The sequence below is a fragment of the Protopterus annectens genome, chromosome 1.part2 (assembly GCF_019279795.1).
Source record: "Protopterus annectens isolate FY-2018-M chromosome 1.part2, PAN1.0, whole genome shotgun sequence".
In the NCBI taxonomy this organism is placed as follows: domain Eukaryota; kingdom Metazoa; phylum Chordata; order Ceratodontiformes; family Protopteridae; genus Protopterus; species Protopterus annectens.
The window spans coordinates 540,826,548-540,845,000 of NC_056727.1; the positions used below are offsets into that span (position 1 = coordinate 540,826,548).

The window sequence follows — 18,453 nt, forward strand, 5'->3', positions numbered from 1 at the left end:
TTGATATTTTGTCAGCCACCCCCACCAGAGTCCCTTTTCACATGGACATTTGTCTTTGTGTATTTTTTAAGATGGGGCATTCATGGATGATCTGGTAGATACCATGGCAGCACTAGAAATGACATGCAGCCTTTTCTGATTTAAGTAGACCTAGAGATATTTGACTGTCATTTTGATGGTCATCCAACGGAAACTCACAGAATGGGGACAAGAGGTAATGTTCATGTTCTGTGTCCAAAGAAAATAAAAACACAGACTATAGAAGTCTTGGTATGGAATTTGTTTGTTTTTAGATACTGGCATCTAACCTGATGCACAATAACTACCATCCTACACAAAGTACTGCAATAACTAGCATCCTAAAGTCACTACACAAGCACAAATCACATTAACAACAACAGAGCATTCTCCAGTGGGGTATTTATCTGTAATGGATAACCAGTCTATGCCAATAGACTCAAGTGCAGTGCTTGCACTAATTATAGAGTTTTCTTTCCTAAACTATGGAAGGAAGAGTTGTGGATGGAGTGATCTGACATTCCGCTTATACCACTGGCTGTGTGCATGTGGAAAGGCATCTGACAGGAAAGAGGGGGGGGGGCAATGAAAAATTCTGGAAACTGGGCCATCTGTTGGGTGTCCTGTGCAACAGTAAAACTAAGAAGACTTCTCCAATCCAAAGTGTAGGTAGAACAATATCTGCGAGTCCACAGTATGTGGGCACTGTAAAATTATCCCAAGGTCAACAGTGTTTAAGTCACTTAGACATCAAGAAGAGTCAGAAAAAATCAATTCTAGTGATTTCTCACCATTAAATGGAGCATTCACAACGCAAATTAATTCCAGTGATGCCTCACCATTAAATGAGGAATTCATAACACAACTTAATTCTGGTGATGCTTAACCATTAAATGAGCTGTCACAACACAAATGAATTCCAATGATGTCTCACCATTAAATGAGCATTCACAACACAAATTAATCCTGGTGATGCCTCACCACTAAGTGAGCATTTACAATACAAATTAATTCTGGTGACGCATCAACTAAATGAGCATTCACAACACAAATTAATTCTGGTGATTCTTCATCACTAAATGAGCATTCACAACACAAATTAATTCTGGTGATGCATCAACTAAATGAGCATTCACAACACAAATTAATTCTGGTGATTCTTCATCACTAAATGAGCATTCACAACACAAATTAATTCTGGTGATGCTTCACCACTAAATGAGCATTCACAACACAAATTAATTCTGGTGATGCTTCATCACTAAATGAGCATTCACAACACAAATGAATTCTGGTGATGCTTCACCACTAAATGAGCATTCACAACACAAATTAATTCTGGTGATGCTTCATCACTAAATGAGCATTCACAACACAAATTAATTCTGGTGATGCTTCACCACTAAATGAGCATTCACAACACATTAATTCTGGTGATGCTTCACCACTAAATGAGCATTCACAACACAAATTAATTCTGGTGATGCTTCACCACTAAATGAGCATTCAGAACATAAAATTAATTCTGGTGATTCTTCATCACTAAATGAACATTCACAACTCAAATTAATTCCAGTGATTCCTCACCATTAATTGAGCATTCACTACATAAATTCCAATGAATCCTCACAAGTAAATCAACATTCACAGCTCTAATTCTGGTGATTCTTCACCATTAACTGAGCACTCAACACTTGTGAGGAGAAGTTTAGTACTACGTTACATTAAAATTCTGACTGAAATGGATAACAGATCATCATGTTCCTGGAGATAAGAATGAAGGAGAGCATTTACCCACCTTCTCAAAACCTGGCTACGAAATGAAAGGTTTCAGAAAGGGTTACAACTGCCAAAATCCCTAAGTTCTAAGGTAAATTTGTTGAAAACTGTGGTAACCATGGTCTCCTGCAGCAGTGATGATAAAACTCTGGACTCAGGGGGAAACAATTACCCCCCCCCCCCAAATAAATAAATAAATAAGTGAAGGCAACTAGGCAAGCAAGGTCAGACAAGAGTTCATTTTGTGTATGTATCTCTAGATCTCTCTCTCCACACACACACACACACACACACACACACACACACACACACACACACACACACACACACACACACACACACACACAACACACACACACCCAACGTGTGCGTAACTTGTGGCCTATGTTGGGTCTGAATCAAAATATTTTAGAACCTCCGCTTAAAATGGTACTACTAACCTGGCACACTCACTGAAAGGTGTTCCTTCCCTTTCATCTATTCTTAAAGACATCGGGTGCCACTGTTTGGATCATTTCCTGGATATGTTCCTGACCTTTAGCTAGGGCTTGAATTCCTCCTGCACATGCTAAATGAACCTATTTTGTTCTTTAATGTTCAAATGAGCAGGGCTTAAATATCTGAATTACTATCTTGCAAGGATGAATTGGTTCTCTATTGCGCTCGAGTTCTCCCTTGCTGAGCAGCAATGCTCAGTTGTGTCTTTGTTTCAGGGTTTGCACACTTCCAATGGCTATTCTGTAACCCAGGTGTACTGCATGCTATGAAACAAGTTCTCTGTAATTCTTTGAAGTAAACTGCTTATAGCAACATAAAGAGTTGTTTTCAATTTAGAAGGCACAAAAAATAAAAGTTGCAGTTGACTTTGCCGTGACACACATTCATTGCGTGCCAAGATTTCTGGTAAATTTCATTGGTGGTTGCAGTGGTCAAATTATTTTGACTGTGATATAATTTTTGGGGCTTTTTCTTCATGTGTCATTTTTTTTAATAGTCTTCTGTGATTTTGGAAAATACTGTGCAGTCATGAAATACTCTCAGCAATAATTTTCAGCCAGTTATACCGGTTTTATACTCTTCTTTTCCAGTCAATTAATACTGACATTCATACTCTTGGACAAAGTAAGGGCAACCAACACAACAGTCTTCCAGGTACAGTGTTGCAAAGAATGAGAAGAGAAGGTGCTGAAAAGGAGGACAAAATTAAGGTCCCAAGAGGGAGGCATAGGTTTTCCTTTTGGCCTGATATGAAGAATGCCTTTAAGGAATTATTTAACCTCAAAATGAGAGTCCAGTGGTGGTTTCTAGGGCAGACAAGCAGAGACTGGTGACAAGTGAGCTCTAACAGAAGCATATGTCAAGCCAGCAAGGAGCAGTTCACACAAGTAAAAAAAGGACCAAAGGAACCTTGGTGATGCTTGAGAAACCAAACAGAAAATATGTTCCATTTAGCCATATAAGATTTTCTGGTGATGGATTCCCTGGCCTCCTGCAGAATCCTAAGAACATCCATAGAAAGGTGGTATCTAAATAGGATCAAAATACTATTACCCAAATTGTCAACTGAAGAATGGATATGTAATGATAAATGAGAGACCCCTTGCCTTGTGTGACAAGATCCATCCAGTGAGGTAGCCCCTGGCCAGGTGAAAGAGAAGGGACAAAAAGGAGTCACCAGCAAGATTCTTGGGGAGTCCTTCCTGATCTTGTGCAGGACCCTGGGAAGTACAGGAAGAGGGTAAGCATATAGGAGCATTCCTGTCCAAGAAAAGGACATAATGTCCAGCTTCCAATGCCTATTCAGAGGGGAGGCAAAAATATCCACTCGAGAAATACACCCACTGATGTATTATGTCCAGAAACACCTCTCTGTGAATCATCCATTCACAAGGTTGTCTCCTGGACCTGCTCAGGGAGTCTGCCACAAGGTTTTGTTCTGAATGGATGTAGACCACCTGATGGTGAATAGCCAATTCCCAGGCATAAAGGGCTAGTTTGCAAAGAAGATAAAACTATGTTTGACCCCACCCCCATTTGTTGATGTACCACATAACTGTGGTGTTGTCTGTAAGAAATTAAAGGGCATGGAGACCTAAAAGAGAATGGAAGATCTGTAGAGCAAGAATGAGCATCCTAATTTCTTTTATACTGATGTGGCTTGACCTCTTAGGAGGGGATCAGAGACCCTGATACCTCAGATCATTAGAAGAGGCTGCCCACCCCAAACTGGAAGTTTCTGTGAACATTTCGGATCAAGGCAGTCCTGGACTGAGGGATTTCTGCTAAATCCACCAGTGAAACTGCAGTTTGAGACAAAGTAGTAAGAGAACTGAAAATTCCAGAGTGGCAATGCTGGAGCCAAACTGTCTTTAGGTACCACTGAAGTTTCTTCATATGAAGCTTAGCAAAGGAGCATGGGAATAGTAGATGCTATAAACCTCAGGACACAGAAATTATCTTGCAGGAATAAGTGAAAGGAGAAGCAGAGGATCAGAAGTAGGTTATCAGAGTGAAACCTGGGAGAAGGAAGAAAAAAGTCAACAATGGAATGGTTTGGATTCTGCAACCCAGAAAAATGTGGTCTTGAGAAAGAGTCATGCTTGACATCTTGAGATGGATCCCAGACTGTGCAGGAGTATGGTGAAATGCAGATCCTGTAGAAATCCAGCTTGAGAGGGAGCCTAAAGAAGCAGGTATGAGGATATCAGATATTGTTATCTGTGCTAGCATGACTGGTTGAAGTTTTGTAAACAATTGCCAATAATTGTAAAATTATCATGTGTTACATATGGCAGCATGACTAGCTATAATTTTGTAAACAAGATATGTCTTTTGATTATCACACTGATTTATGCAAGATGTTTGAATGTCAGTGTTCTTCTGGCTAAACAAATGTAAGAAAATTCTGAATGTATGTTATGCCAGAGTCAGCTGACGTAGATGTGATGTCATTGTGTGCCAAGGCTGGCAGAACAGAATATTCACTAAAACTGTTTACTTTTCAAAGTCCAACATGAGGGAGTAGAATTATCATAGCAGCTTCCTGTTATTTTAAAAAAATCTGCTATAAAAGCATGTTCTGAATCAGTTGCTCAGTGTTGTTTTCCAGAACTGTTCAGCAGCAGTCCAGTTGTCTTATGAGTAAGCTGTTCCAGTAGCTGAGGACAGACAACAGCCAGTAGTGTAGACATAATTCCTCATTTTGCCTTGCAGAAGAGTATAATCTTGCCTTGCTGAGTTACTTAGATTAGATAGGGACAATTAATCTTCAGATCGTCAGGAAACTACAGCTAGTTAAGAGGTTTTCTAAAAATCAATGTGAGATCTGTCTACAGTATTATTTTCATATTTCCTGTGTGTGAAACTGTTATAAAATTTACTGGGATCAATTATTCAGTATTTACATATTTTAAATCCTTTTAGTTATTACTAAATGTTTTACTACATCTCATTGTGACTGGTTATTTAGTGAATATTTTTAATAACTTGAGTGTGTTTATGCTTAGTGTGATAACACCAGGGTCACTGTGAAAAGCCTTACGGCTTGGGATACATGCTACCATTTGTTTCAATATCTATTTATTCAATATATATTTTACTCAATATAATTGAACACCCCTTTTGAATAGTATTAGGGTATTTGACTGGTGGCAGCTGTTACCTTGTAATTTGGGCAAAAAAACACAGCAGATAAATCTGTGTCAGTCTTTCTTAAAAAAGTGTGTGTATGTGTGAATATCAGATATTTACAAGTGAGTGTGTAGATACCTAGAAATGGGACATGGCATTCTCCACTGGCTGGTGTGGAGACTCATTTGGGGACCTGGAGTGAAGCATATAGTTCAGTCCTAGGTTTGGAACCTGTTCCTGGTGTACTCTTAGGGGAAATTGTGTATTTCTATCCCCGCTTTTAGTGACACCCCTTACCAGAGACAGTGATGAGGACTGAGACTCCTTAGTTACCGCTCGGGAGTAAAGAGGGCTCATCACAGCAGGTTGTCTAGATACGGGAATATCTGGATTCCCTGTGGTCCACTATAGGCTACAACAGGGGCCAGATATTTGGCAAGCACCCTTGGGGCCATAGAAAGACCAAAAAGCAAAGCGGAGAACTGAAAATGGGAGGGAAAAAACAGAGAAACGTAAAACCTTTCTGAACAGAGGGGGAATGGGATTATGAAAATAGATATCCTTTAGGCCTAGGGAGACCAGGAAAGCCCGTTTAAGAAATGGGAAAAAGTACAGTTTTGTACCTACCATAAATGTAGATGTTCGAAGATCCACATTGCTGCAGTCCTTACACTTGGGGTAGTCCACTGTCCTCGGTCGGCCCGAATATCAAAGTATAAGGCTGACGTCGGTCAAGGCGCATTTGACTGACATCAGGACGTCAGGGTACAAATGCGCATGACCGACGTCATATCCTCAGTCTTTTCTTGCCCCAGATGTCAGAAGACCCTAAAAATAAAGGTCAAAACCAAAAGACAGCAAACAAACAACCAACCTCCTGTACCAAATATATGTACAATATATACAATATACACAAAGTACAACCCAACCCACACAACCACCCCTAAACACAGAGGGAAGGAGGGAGGTAAATTGGACTGCAGCAATGTGGATCTTGAACATCTACATTTATGGTAGGTACAAAACTGTACTATGTTCTTCATCCCACATTGCTGCAGTCCTAACACTTGGGTAGAATCCCAAAGCAGAGGTAAGGGAGGCTGGCAAATCATAAAGAAGCAGGAGCTGTCAACATGCCCTGCAAAATAGCAGTGGCAAAACCAGCCCTAGATTTAGAGTAGAGTGGAAGGTGATAATGCTTAGAGAAAGTATGCACTGAACTCCAAGTAGCTGCCTCCAAAATATCCTTAGTTGCCACCCCTCAAAATGCTGTTGAAGTGGCAGTAGCCCTAGTGGAATGAGGCCTAATCCCAGCTGGAATCTCCTTGCCATGATGGGAATAACAAAATGCAATGCAAAACCCAATCCACTTAGAAATAGTTTGTTTTGACACAGGCTTGCCCTGAGAACTCAAAGCAAAAGAAACAAACAACTGCTGAGACTGCCTAAACCCTTTAGTCCTGTCCAAAAAATAATGCAACTGCCTGTGTACATCTAAAGTGTGCAAAATCTTATCCGCATTATTTTGGGGATCTGAATAAAAGTGGGCAAATGAATAGTTTGGTTTAAAGCCACACTAGAGACCACCTTAGGCATAAAGGAAGGATTAGTACGTAATGATACCCTATCCTTATGGAAAATCAAGAAAGGCTCAACTGCCATAAGGGCCTGCAATTCAGAAACCCTTCTTGCAGAAGTAATGGCCAACAAAAAGCAGTCTTCCATGAAAAAAAATTCAATTCAGCAGTAGCTGCAGGCTCAAAAGGTTGTAGAGTAAGTTTCTCCAACACAAAATTGAGGTCCCAAGCAGGAGTAGGAGCTCTACGGGGGTCTTATATTCTTTGCCCTCTAAGAAATTGCTTGAACAAAGGATGAGAAAACAATGGTGGGTCACAATCATAGTGAGCTGAAATCGCTGCAGCATGAATCTTAATGGAAGAGAAAGACAAACCTTTGTCCAATAACTCAGTAAGATACTGAAGAGCCATACTCAAATTAGGCTCAGAAACCTCAAAATCCTTTGCTGCACTCCAAAATAAAAATCTCTTCCATTTTTCTGCATACACTTTCCTTGTACTAGGTCTTCTGGCTTCCATAATCACATTCAAAACTTGTTGAGGAAGTTGAGACCTGCTGTGTTCAAAACAGAATATGCCAGGCTGTTAGATGAAGAGAGTGAAGCTTGGCATTGAGCAGATGACCGTCCTCTGAGACAATAGGTGCGGAATCAAGGTAAAGGCCATGGAGGCTTCCTTACCAGACTCCTCAGTAATGGGTACCAGTGTTGCGAGGCCAATCTGGAGCTATTAAAATCATCCTTGGCTTGTCTTGTCTGACCTTTAGAAGTACCTTTGGGAGGAGAGGCAGAGGTGGAAAGGCATACACATGAAGATTTTTCCAACTGAAAGAAAGAGCATCCACTTTCCAAGCTGTGTGATGAAACCTTTTCATGCAAAACTTTGGCAGCTGGTGGTTTAGTGGAGAAGCGAACAGATCTATGTCTGGAGTTCCCCATGACACTGTCAATTTCTGAAATACATGAAGATCCAGTTTCCACTCGTGGGGATCCATGATTTGCCTGCTTAACACATCTGCTAAGGAGTTCTGTGCTCCTGGCAGAAACCTTGCCTGAAGATTTAGTTGCAAGCTGAGCGCAGCCTCCCACAAAATCATCGCTTGCCTGCATAGAGGATAAGAATGAGTTCCCCTTGTTTGTTGATGTACCACATGACAGTTGTGTTGTCTGTTAGAATCAACACCTGCCCTGGAAGAAGTAACTCCTTGAAAGCCATTAATGCAAACTGGACTGCTAACATCTCCTTCATGTTGATATGTAGATGCTGTAGTCTGGCAGGCCACTTGTCTTGTATCCACTTTCCATTCAGATGAGCTCCCCAAGCTATGTCTGAGGCATCTGTCGTTAGAATTTGACTCGCCTCTGGCCGGGTCACAGAGAGTCCCTTGTTTAGGTGACATTCCTGAGCCCACCACAAAAATTCCTTTGAATGCAAGGTATTATTTGAATGACAGTGTCCAAATCCTGGCAGTGCTGTGTCCATACATTTTGAGATACCATTGCAGCTTCCTCATATGCAGTTTGGCATTGGGAAGCACCAGAATACAAGATGCCATGAACCCTACGGCTTGAAGGACTGTCCTTGCAGTCAGCCCGGACTGAAGAGATAGTTGATGGAAGTAAAGAGACAGATTCTTTTGTTTGTCCGGGGTTAAAAAGGCCATCTGGGCTGCTGTATTCAGTCTCACACCCAGAAAGCACATGTCTTGAGAGGGTACTAGACTGGACTTTATTTCGTTCACAGAATACCCCAGGCATCTTAGCACTGCTATCACATATTCCAAATGCTGAAGAAGGTCTTCCTTTTCTTGAGCCAGAATCAGGCAGTCGTCCAGGTAAGGATAGATTTGTATGCCTTTTATCCTGAAGTAAACTATCACTGGAGCCAGAACTTTTGTGAATACTCTGGGCGCAGTAGATAAGCCAAAGGGCAATGCAGAGAACTGATAATGAGAATTCCCAGCTCGAAAACGCAGATACTTCCTGCAACGTAGTCTGATTGGCACATGAAGGTAAGCCTCCTTGAGATCTAAAGTTACCATCCAATGATCTTTTCCCAGCAGGGGTAAAAGCTGTTGCAACGTCAACATCTTGAACTTGGGAATGTCCAGATAAGTGTTGAGGATAGACAAATCCAAAATTGGTCTCCACGTGTTCCCCTTCTTTGGTACTAGGAACAGGCGAGAATAAAACCCCAGGCCCCTTTCTGGCACAGGAACCGGCTGAATGGCCCCTATTTGGAGTAACAGAGAAATTTGCTTGTGAGCCTCTTTTCTTTGTAGAGGAGGAATGTCTGGCATGTCTTTGAATGGAGGCAAGGTATGGAAATAAAACCTGTAACCGTGGTGAATGATATCCAATACCCATCTGTCTTGGGTAATTAAACTCCAATTTTCTTTGAAAAGTGCCAACCTTCCTCCCAAAGGTGCTGCCAGACGAGAAGGCTCTGGCAGCCGAAAAGGCAGGTCATTGGGTCTGTTTACGAAAGGACTGACCCCTGCCCTCACCAGAAGACTGAGCAGGTGAACTCCCTGTTCTAGGCCTAAAAGAACCTTGAGCTCTGCCCCTGCCACGCCTAGACCTACCCCTAGACTGGGAATCATAAGAAGGATATGTCAACCCTTAGTAGGCCAGTTTCTACTAAACTTTGGAGGCTGAACCTGCAAAAATCTTTAACAGTCTGCATAGACTTAGCCTTGTCCTCCATTTTCTTTAAAACTGCTTCAACAGGAGAACCAAACAACACATCAGATTGTAACGGAGCATCTAAAATCCTTGTCTTAACATGCTCAGCCAAATTCTGATCCCTCAACCAGGCGTGCCTGCGAAGAACAGAACCAGTGGCAGCCACCCTCGAAGAGGCCTGTACAGCATCAAAACCACATTGCAAAGAATGCTTACCCACCTGTTCAGAAACATGAACTAAATCCTGCAACTCTTTACACTCAATACCTTCCGCCAGAGCATCCACCTTAGACTTCAATTGTGAAAGGAGATAATTCTGGTATTTTAACATGTGGAACTGGCAATTCAAAGCCCTCATGGCTAAAGTGGAAGAAGTATACACCTTCTTTCCCCATCTATCCAACGCCCTTGCCTCTTTATCTGGAGGAACAGGGTTTTTAACAACAGAAGCCTTAACACCTTTAGGCCCCTGAGAAACGGTTTCTGGGTCTGCCCTAGGACTCTTAAAAAGATACTTATGAGCTTCAGGTACCCTATAATACCTATCTGGTTTAACTGGGGCAGGAGGCAAAGAATCAGGGTTCAGTGAAGCCCCAGCAAAAATATCTTCGACGACATCCAGAACAGGAGGTATAGCCAAAGGCCTATGCTGGGGTAAAACAAAATTCCCTAAGCCTTTTCCTGGAATCTGAAAAATCTTGACCTTCCCATTTAAAATGCTCCCTCATGGAATGAAGAGTCTCTGAAAAGAAAAATCCTCAGGAGGAGAAGCAGAAGGAGTAGAATCATCTACATCAGAATCAGAATAAGGAGGATATTCCTGCAAGTCTTCAGCCAAGACTCAGAAGCCTCGAACACTGCTCAAAACTCTCAAGCTCAGGTTCCACCCTAGGCCTCTTATCAGGAGGGGCATAGAACCTCTAATCATAGTAATCAAATCTTCTGCCATTTTAAGCATATGTTTCTTAGGCAGAGACCCTGAAGAACTAGGAGAAACCCCACTGAAGTTAAACCTGGTCTGCCTCTCAAGAAGCCTTGGAAACAGAAGGAGAGGGCCTAACCACCTTAGGAAGAGAGGGAGAACAGCTACCTGAGAAGCCCCATCAGCCTGGCCTACCTCCTGAGAGGAAACATCCTGTAACAGTAAAGTCTCTCCCTGAGACTGCAAAGAGACTTCTGGCAGAACCTCCGGCTCCACCGACACCTCTAAAGAACCGGCGTCTGGGACAGACGGTTCTTCCAACCTAGGCTTTGCTGCTTTGTCCTTGCGCTTTTTGAAGAAGCGGCCGGAGCATCCGACGGCATTTTATAATTGCAACGCTTCCCAAAAACTAACCTGGCACAGTCTAGCCTTCTCTTAATAGTGCGCTTGTTAAATCTAGCACAAGAGCAACATCCAACAACATCGTGCTCAGGCCCTAAGCAAGGTATACACAAGGTATGGTAATCCCTATGAGGTATCTGCTTCCCACAAGAAATACAATTATTTACTTTTTCTGACATCCGGTTAAATACTGAGGCAAGAAAAAAACAAAATATTCCCCAATGGGGTACTTAGCCAACTTTGATTCGGTCTGAAACTCCGACTTCAGAAAATTTCAGAACGCCAACCTGCACTTGCAAAACTGCTTCTGCATCGGACCATGCGGCAAAAAGACTGAGGATATGACGCCGGTCATGCGCATTTGTACCCTGACGCCCTGATGTCAGACAAATGCGCCTGACCGACGTCAGCCTTATACTTTGTTATTCGGGCCGACTGGGACAGCGGACTACCCCAAGTGTTAGGACTGCAGCAATGTGGGATGAAGAACATCGGAGGAAGTTGGGCTGGAGGAGGTTGAGGAAGACCTGGGGGGGGGGGGGGTTCCACACTATAAAATAAAAGTGATGGATAATGGACAGAACCCAGAAGTCTGAAATAACCTGCTGCCAGAAAGGGAGAGACCCCTGACTTAATACAGTTATTTCCACTTTAATCAAGATTGCACTGTAATAACTAGTTAGAATGTGCTGAAAGGCTGCAGGAAAAAAGTTGAAGACTGAGACTAAACTTTTTTTTTTATCATTTTTTTGTTCAGGCAATCGTTGAATGAAAAGGTGGTTTAAAAAACCCTAAAAAGGATCTTGGAGCACCAAGAAACCTCATGGCTCTAGAAGCACAGCTTCCCTCAGACCCCCAACTTAATACAGTTATTTCTACTTTACTTGTTACAGTGTAGTCTTGGTTAGTTAGAATGACCCGAATGAACAGGTTCATAGAATAATACTACACTCTTGGCCTGCAGGCCCTTATAAGCCTAGCCAAGAATTTTGCCCACATTCCCACAAAGTCAGCACCTGTTTGCCCTGTCCAGTAGGGACACAGGTGCGATTCCAGTGGTATTTTTTCTTTTCCCCACTCAGTTCTCCAGGTTCCTCTTAAAGAGGACTACAGAGGTACTCTGCTTGACAAGGAGGGGGAGTCTATTCCACAGAAGGGGGAGTCTTTGGGACAGAAATCTGTCCCACCAAGTTCTATTAATGTCACACATTAGGTTGTTGCGCAAGTGGAGTTTGACTTCTGGATATGCAGCAACTCTATCAAGGCTGGGTCTGAGATGGCCTTTTATGCCAGACCCAGGTCACCTTTGAGTAGTCTGTATGAGACAGAGTAGAGGGACAGGGCGTTTAGCCTATCTGTATAGAATAGGTGTTTGAGACCCTGGAATGTCGGTAGTCTCTCCAGCTGCTGCATGTGCTTGGCAAGGTACATGCCAAAGGGGGCACTGTACTCGATAAAGGGTCTGATAAGGGAGGAATACAGGGATGTTATGACCTCCTTGTTCCTGGGTGAAATACCATTATTTATGAGTTGGGCCACCTAAAAAAAATCTTCTGTACAACAGAGGCAACATGGTGGTCATAGGTTCATAGGTTGGTACTAGGCTATCGGCCCTAAGGCCTATGCAAGCCTAGCCATAACAATTCCCTGGAATTTTTTTCCCACAATATTTACTTCTCTGGGCCCCTGTCTAGCAGGGTGACTGACATGATCACCGGGGTGAATTTCCCATCTCCCATCCAATCATCAAGGTTCCTTTTGAAGAAGGCCAATTAGGTGCTCTGCTTGACATGTATGGGCAGTCTATTCCAGAGTATGGGGAGTCTCTGGGTCAAGAACCTATCCCTCAAGCATGTTTTGTTCAATGTGATAAGGTTTAGATCCCTGGAGCTTGTGGCTCTGAGGGATTGGGATTTCTTTAAGTGGAGCACGTCCAACAGCTCAGGGTTTGACATGGCCTTGTATGTTACGCAGAGATCGCCTCTGAGTAGACGATATGCCACAGAGTATAGCTGGAGGTTTTTTTTAGACGGTCAGCATATGGCATCTGCTTTAGGCCTGTGATTCTTTTAGTGAGGTATTTCTGTGGCCTTTCCAGCTGTTGCAGATGTCTTGTGAGGTACATACCAAATGGGGCATTATACTCTATAATGGGTTTAATGAGGGATGAGTACAGTGGGACAATGACCTCCTTTTTTCTGGATGAAAAGCCCTTAGTGATGAGGTGTGCCACGTAGAAGGATTTCCTGACTGTTGTGGCGATGTGTTTATTGAAAGTGAGACCACTGTCCACTTGTGTCGCTAAGTCTCTCATCACACTTTCGATGTTTAGTGTCCTGCCACCTATGTGGTAGTTCATGGGTACATGTTTTTTTCCAAAGGGGATGACTATACATTTCTTGGCATTAAGCTTGAGTCCATGGCTCTGACACCAGGCATCTGTTTCTGTAAGGCCCTTTTGTAAAATATCCACATCATTTGGGGATTCAATAATGGCTCCCAGTTTGCAGTCATCTGCAAACTTCAGCCAGAGTCCCTTAATGTTGGCCTGTACTTCAGAGAAGTAGATGCCAAACAAGAGTGGTCCCAGGACTGAACCCTGAGGTACTCCACTTGTCACTTGTCTGGAGCTGGATTTGGAGTCGGCTACTTTTACAGTCTGGGTTCGGTCAGTAAGCCAGTTGGCAACCCATCGAGTGACGTAGGGATTTATGCCCAGCTTAGTAAGTTTATGTATGATTCCAGAGTGGGGGATAGTGTCAAAGGCCTTGGCGAGGTCCACATAGGCTGTGTGGACCTTCTTACCCTCGTCCACAGCTCTGGAAACCGATTCGAAGAAGTCAGTCAGATTCAGAAGACAAGATTGGCCCTTCACAAACCCAAACTGGGTGGGGTCCAGTGTCTGGAGGTTGCCAATGTCTTTGTTTATAAGTTCCATGATAATGCGTTCCATGCCCTTGCAGATCAGGCTTGTCAGACTGATGGGACGGTAGTTCCCGGGATCCAAGGTGGATCCTCCCTTGTGGAGCGGGATAACTGTAGCTGTGTGCCACTCAGTGGGCACGAAGCCTGAGGTGAGGCTATGATTAAACATGACACTTAGGTGGGGTGCCAGTTCATTTGGTAGTTCATATAGTACACAGCCTGGGATGTCATCTGGTCCCATGGATGCTGTATTCTTAGCTTTGGAGAGTTTGGTTTTTACCTCTGTGGCCGGTATTACAGGAATTTGGCAATCTATCTGTATTGAGATGGGCCCTTTAGGGGGTGAGAGGGGAGTGAAGTTGGCACTAAATCGATCTGCCAGGATATTGGTAATATCCTTGGGATCAGTATATTTAATGCCATTCTGTTATAGTTCAGAGCAGATCTGAGCATTGCCATTTAGATTCTTGACATAACTATACAATGCCTTGTGGTTGTCTTTGGAATCTTTGGCAATTTTATTTTTGTAACTAGCTTTGGAGGATTTTATGAGGGATCTCAGCTTCTTACTGAGGCTGGTAAGGGAGTTTTTTGCATCATGGGATTTTCCTCTTTTCTGCAACAGTTTCTTCCTTCTGTTGTATAGTTTGTTTATAGCTGGGGACCACCAGATTGGCTTCCTTTTTTGGGTGAGAGCATCTTGGTTCTATATGGGATGGCACAATTCATGCATGAGTGGATTTGCTTGTACAGTGCCTTAGTGTAGAATTCTGCAGTCGAACTTCCAGATCCAGTCTGCGTGGGTGTTGTGAAGTTTGTCACTTCTGACTTGAGTAGCATGAAGTTGGCTTTGGAGAAGTTTTTTTTAAGGAGGTTTCCTTACTGGGGGGTGGTGGTGGGATGTGGATGTCAAGGGTGATTTGCTTATGGTCAGACCTGACAAATGAGGGGGTGACCACTGGTGTGGAGCATCTATCTCCCATGTTGGTAATGACCAGGTCTAGGATATTGGAGCCCCTGGTGGGACAATGGATTAGTTGATCCAGGGCATTGGAATTTATGAATTCCATGAACCGTTGGGAAAAGGAGTTGGTACCAGAGTAGTTTTCCCAATTAATGACAGGGTAGTTGAAATCACCTAGTATTAGGGTGTTTGGTTGTATCTTAATATTTTCCAGTATGTTTAGGAAGGTGTAGTGAGAATCTTGGGGTGTGGTGGGGAATCTGTAGCAAGCTACAATTTGGATTGCAGTCTTACCTAGTGTTACTTGCACCTGGAGAATTTCAGATGTATTGTGTTGGGCAACTAGCCTGGAGGTGTGAATATCCTTGGTGAACATGGACACTCCTCCACCTTTAGTGTTTCGGTCTTGGTTTTGTGGCCGAAAAGTGTGGTAAGAATTGTAGCCTGGTATTGCAGGGGTGCTCTCTGGAGCCTTGAACCAGGTCTCAGTCACTGCACAGATATCGATGTTCTCCATTTTTAGGAGTGCCTCGAGAGAGTGCATTTTGAGGTTTAGACTTCTAGCATCGAGTAGCATTACCTTCAGATTTTGCATGCTTGTATCTGTTACGGTGGTGGTTTTATCCTTTGAACCTTGCCTAAAAAAGGCACTATAGGGGTGGCAAGAGCTTTAGCTAGTAACCTGAATCCCAGGGGTGACGGGTGCAGACCATCTCTGGCAAAGCATCATGGTTTGTCGATCATGTCTTCCCAGGCAGACAAATACTGGATCCCCTTTGAATTACACTAGAAGCTTAGCCAATTGTTGAAGTCAGTCATTTTGTCCCGATACTGTGGTATCATTCTGGGCGAAGGCAGGATGCTACTCAGGGCTAGGGTCATATCTGCCTGGGTCACATGATCCAAGAGCTCTTCCATGTTTCTTTTTATGTAATCCAGGGAGGTACGTCTCAAGTCATTTACTCCAGCATGGACAATGTCGTATTTGTACTTGTTGTGGAGTGACTCGAGTGTATGCATTATGTGATGGATCCTGGCACCCGACAGGCAGCTGACTGTTATTTTCTCCTTGTTCAGCCTGGTGAGTGGGACATCAGTGTGCCTGACTATAGAGTCACCTATGACTGTGTTGGGTATACTGTCTTGCCTTAGGGGCTGTTGTTGGGTGGCACACTGGTGTTGTGAGCTATGTGTCACATTGGTTGTGACTGGTGTTTGTTTGCGTTTCGGCTTCGGAGGTCCTTGTTGCTTGGGCAGGTTAATGTTAAGGGCCTCCGCATATGTGGGTTTAGTGTTGCTATGTGTGGGAGTTGATGGTGTGGGTTTTGAAGGGCTATGAGTTGCTAGAGGTGTAATGCAGGTGTTAGCCTTCTCCTCTTGACTGTCTAGCACAGTCTTGACCGGAGAGACTTTGCTTCCAGTTTGGCTATATAAGTGCATCTCTCGCAGGTTGTAGTGTTGGGTGGTAGGAGGAGAGGATTGTCTGTGTACATGAGGCAGTTGCCGCATTGCCCCAGTATGCCCAGATTCATCAGGTGGACAGGAGAAACCACCAGAAGCTGACCCTTGGACATGCCTGTTTAGGTGCTTTTTTGTAAGGTTTAAGAGCTGTTTTCCCTTACCTTTGCAAGGTACTTTGCAATTGTAGGCTGTTTAGTGCCTATGATTAACTTCTCCTTATTGACAAGGAGAGCTGAGTGCTTGTATCAGGTTCAGGCTTCCTAGTGCTTTACAGCAGGTTCTAGAGCAAGTGCTAGTCACAGGAGTTCAGATTTTAGTGCTACTACTGAGAAACCAGCTAGTTTTAAGGGAAAATTTGAAGAGCAGATTTTCTGGCACCTGGAATAGTTTAACTGTAGCCTCGTAGTGCTGCACGATGTGAAATATGTGCAAACACACACGTTTTTAAACCAGAAAGTTGAAAAGGATAGAAATCAGCCCAAAAAGGCTAATAAAATTACAATTTCAGAGCTGGAAACCACTCCTCTAGCATTAGATAGGCAGTACAATGCTCGCCAGTCCCACTGGTAGGCAGTAGGACTTCCCTCTGCCACAGCAAGGTCTGGATAGCTCTCAGCACAGAAAATAAAGCCCTGAGACAAGCAAGGCCTGGGATATGGACTGGCTAGAAAAGGTGGGAAACGAGCAAACAAGATAGTATTTTTTTTTGTTGTTGTTGAAACTGGCTAAACAATGCAATAATACAGTAAATAAACAGAAAAGTCTAACACACTTGAGTGTGTAGTCCTAAACAGTAAATGCAATTAAAACTCTACAAAATTAGCAATTTAAAACGTTTTTAAATGAAGCAAGGCAAGTGCACAACTGATAAACGATTTAAGTGGCAGTAATGCAGCGGAATAAGTAGCTAGTCTACATATACAGAGAAGTCTATATATACAGAAAAGCAGCTAAAACACACAAACCCTTCAGATGCAGTGCAACCTAGAGTACTTGAGTTGTAGCAATATTAAGGCAATTACAGTTATAATAAATGCTCTGAAATACACTATATTTCCAAAATGTTTGAGAAGCACAGTCAGATCCAAGGAGATTCAGGCAAAAATGTATTTATTTTTTTTTTGAAAGAGAAAAAGGAGAAACAGAAGGCCTTATCAAATGTTCTCTCTGTATTAGGTAGAATGAGCTAATGACACTAGACTGGGAGGAGTGTCCCAGATCAGATTTACAGTAGGGGCGGGCAACTGCAAAGCCACCAAGTGTAACACAAGACACCAACAGAGAGGGTGGGTGGAGACACTAAAGCTATTAGCCTACAAAGCACTAGAGAAAGCCACAAAATGAAAGTTATTTGTAAAGATACAGAATGCTTTAACTGCAAACAAATCAGTTACCCGTGCAGATTACAATAAAAGTGCTGTATATAAATTGCTAGAAACAATAAACTGTATAAATAATCGAAAAATAACAGGATACTTATATATCTCAGCTAAGAGTTGGAGTTCACACCTCTCATCCACTCTGCTCATGGTCAAAAGTCAGGTTGCTACCAACCTGGGTGCCCAAGTCCCTCACAACTGACTATGTGCTTAGTATGTTCTTATTAATGTGATAATTAGTGAGGATGCCTTTTTCCCCAAAGGGGATATTGACGCATTTCTTGGCAGTCAGTTTGAGAGAAATCAAAGTTTACAGTAAGACTAAACCTCTTTCTTTTGTCATAGTTTTTGTTCTGGCAATCTTGGGATGAAAGGTTGTTTAAAAAACTTTAAAATGCATCTCAGAGCACCTTTATACCTCATGGCTTCTGGGGGCCTTACAGCCCCCAGACCCTTGGCTTAATACAGTGGTTTCCTCCAGAGTTGTCAGTGTGCAGTTTTGCCTAGATATAAAGTGTTGAATGAACTGCAGAATGAATGAATAACTGTAGGAACAAACTGAGCAGTAAGAAAAAGAAATAAAAAAGTAATAAGGCAGGGGACATGGAGCCTTTTTACCTAGAATACCAGTTTACTTAAAGCCGGCCCTGTTCCCAGGTACAGTAGTGGTGTCACCCTTAAGAAGTGTATCACTGCTGATTCTGGTGCAAAG

At 42.9% G+C, this 18,453-nt stretch overlaps 1 protein-coding gene across 1 annotated transcript in view; it reads right to left on the reverse strand.

Annotated features, from left to right (window-relative positions):
* Positions 1 to 18,453, reverse strand: part of LOC122792381 (zinc finger protein 99-like) — a 369,449-nt gene that overhangs the window by 270,335 nt on the left and 80,661 nt on the right.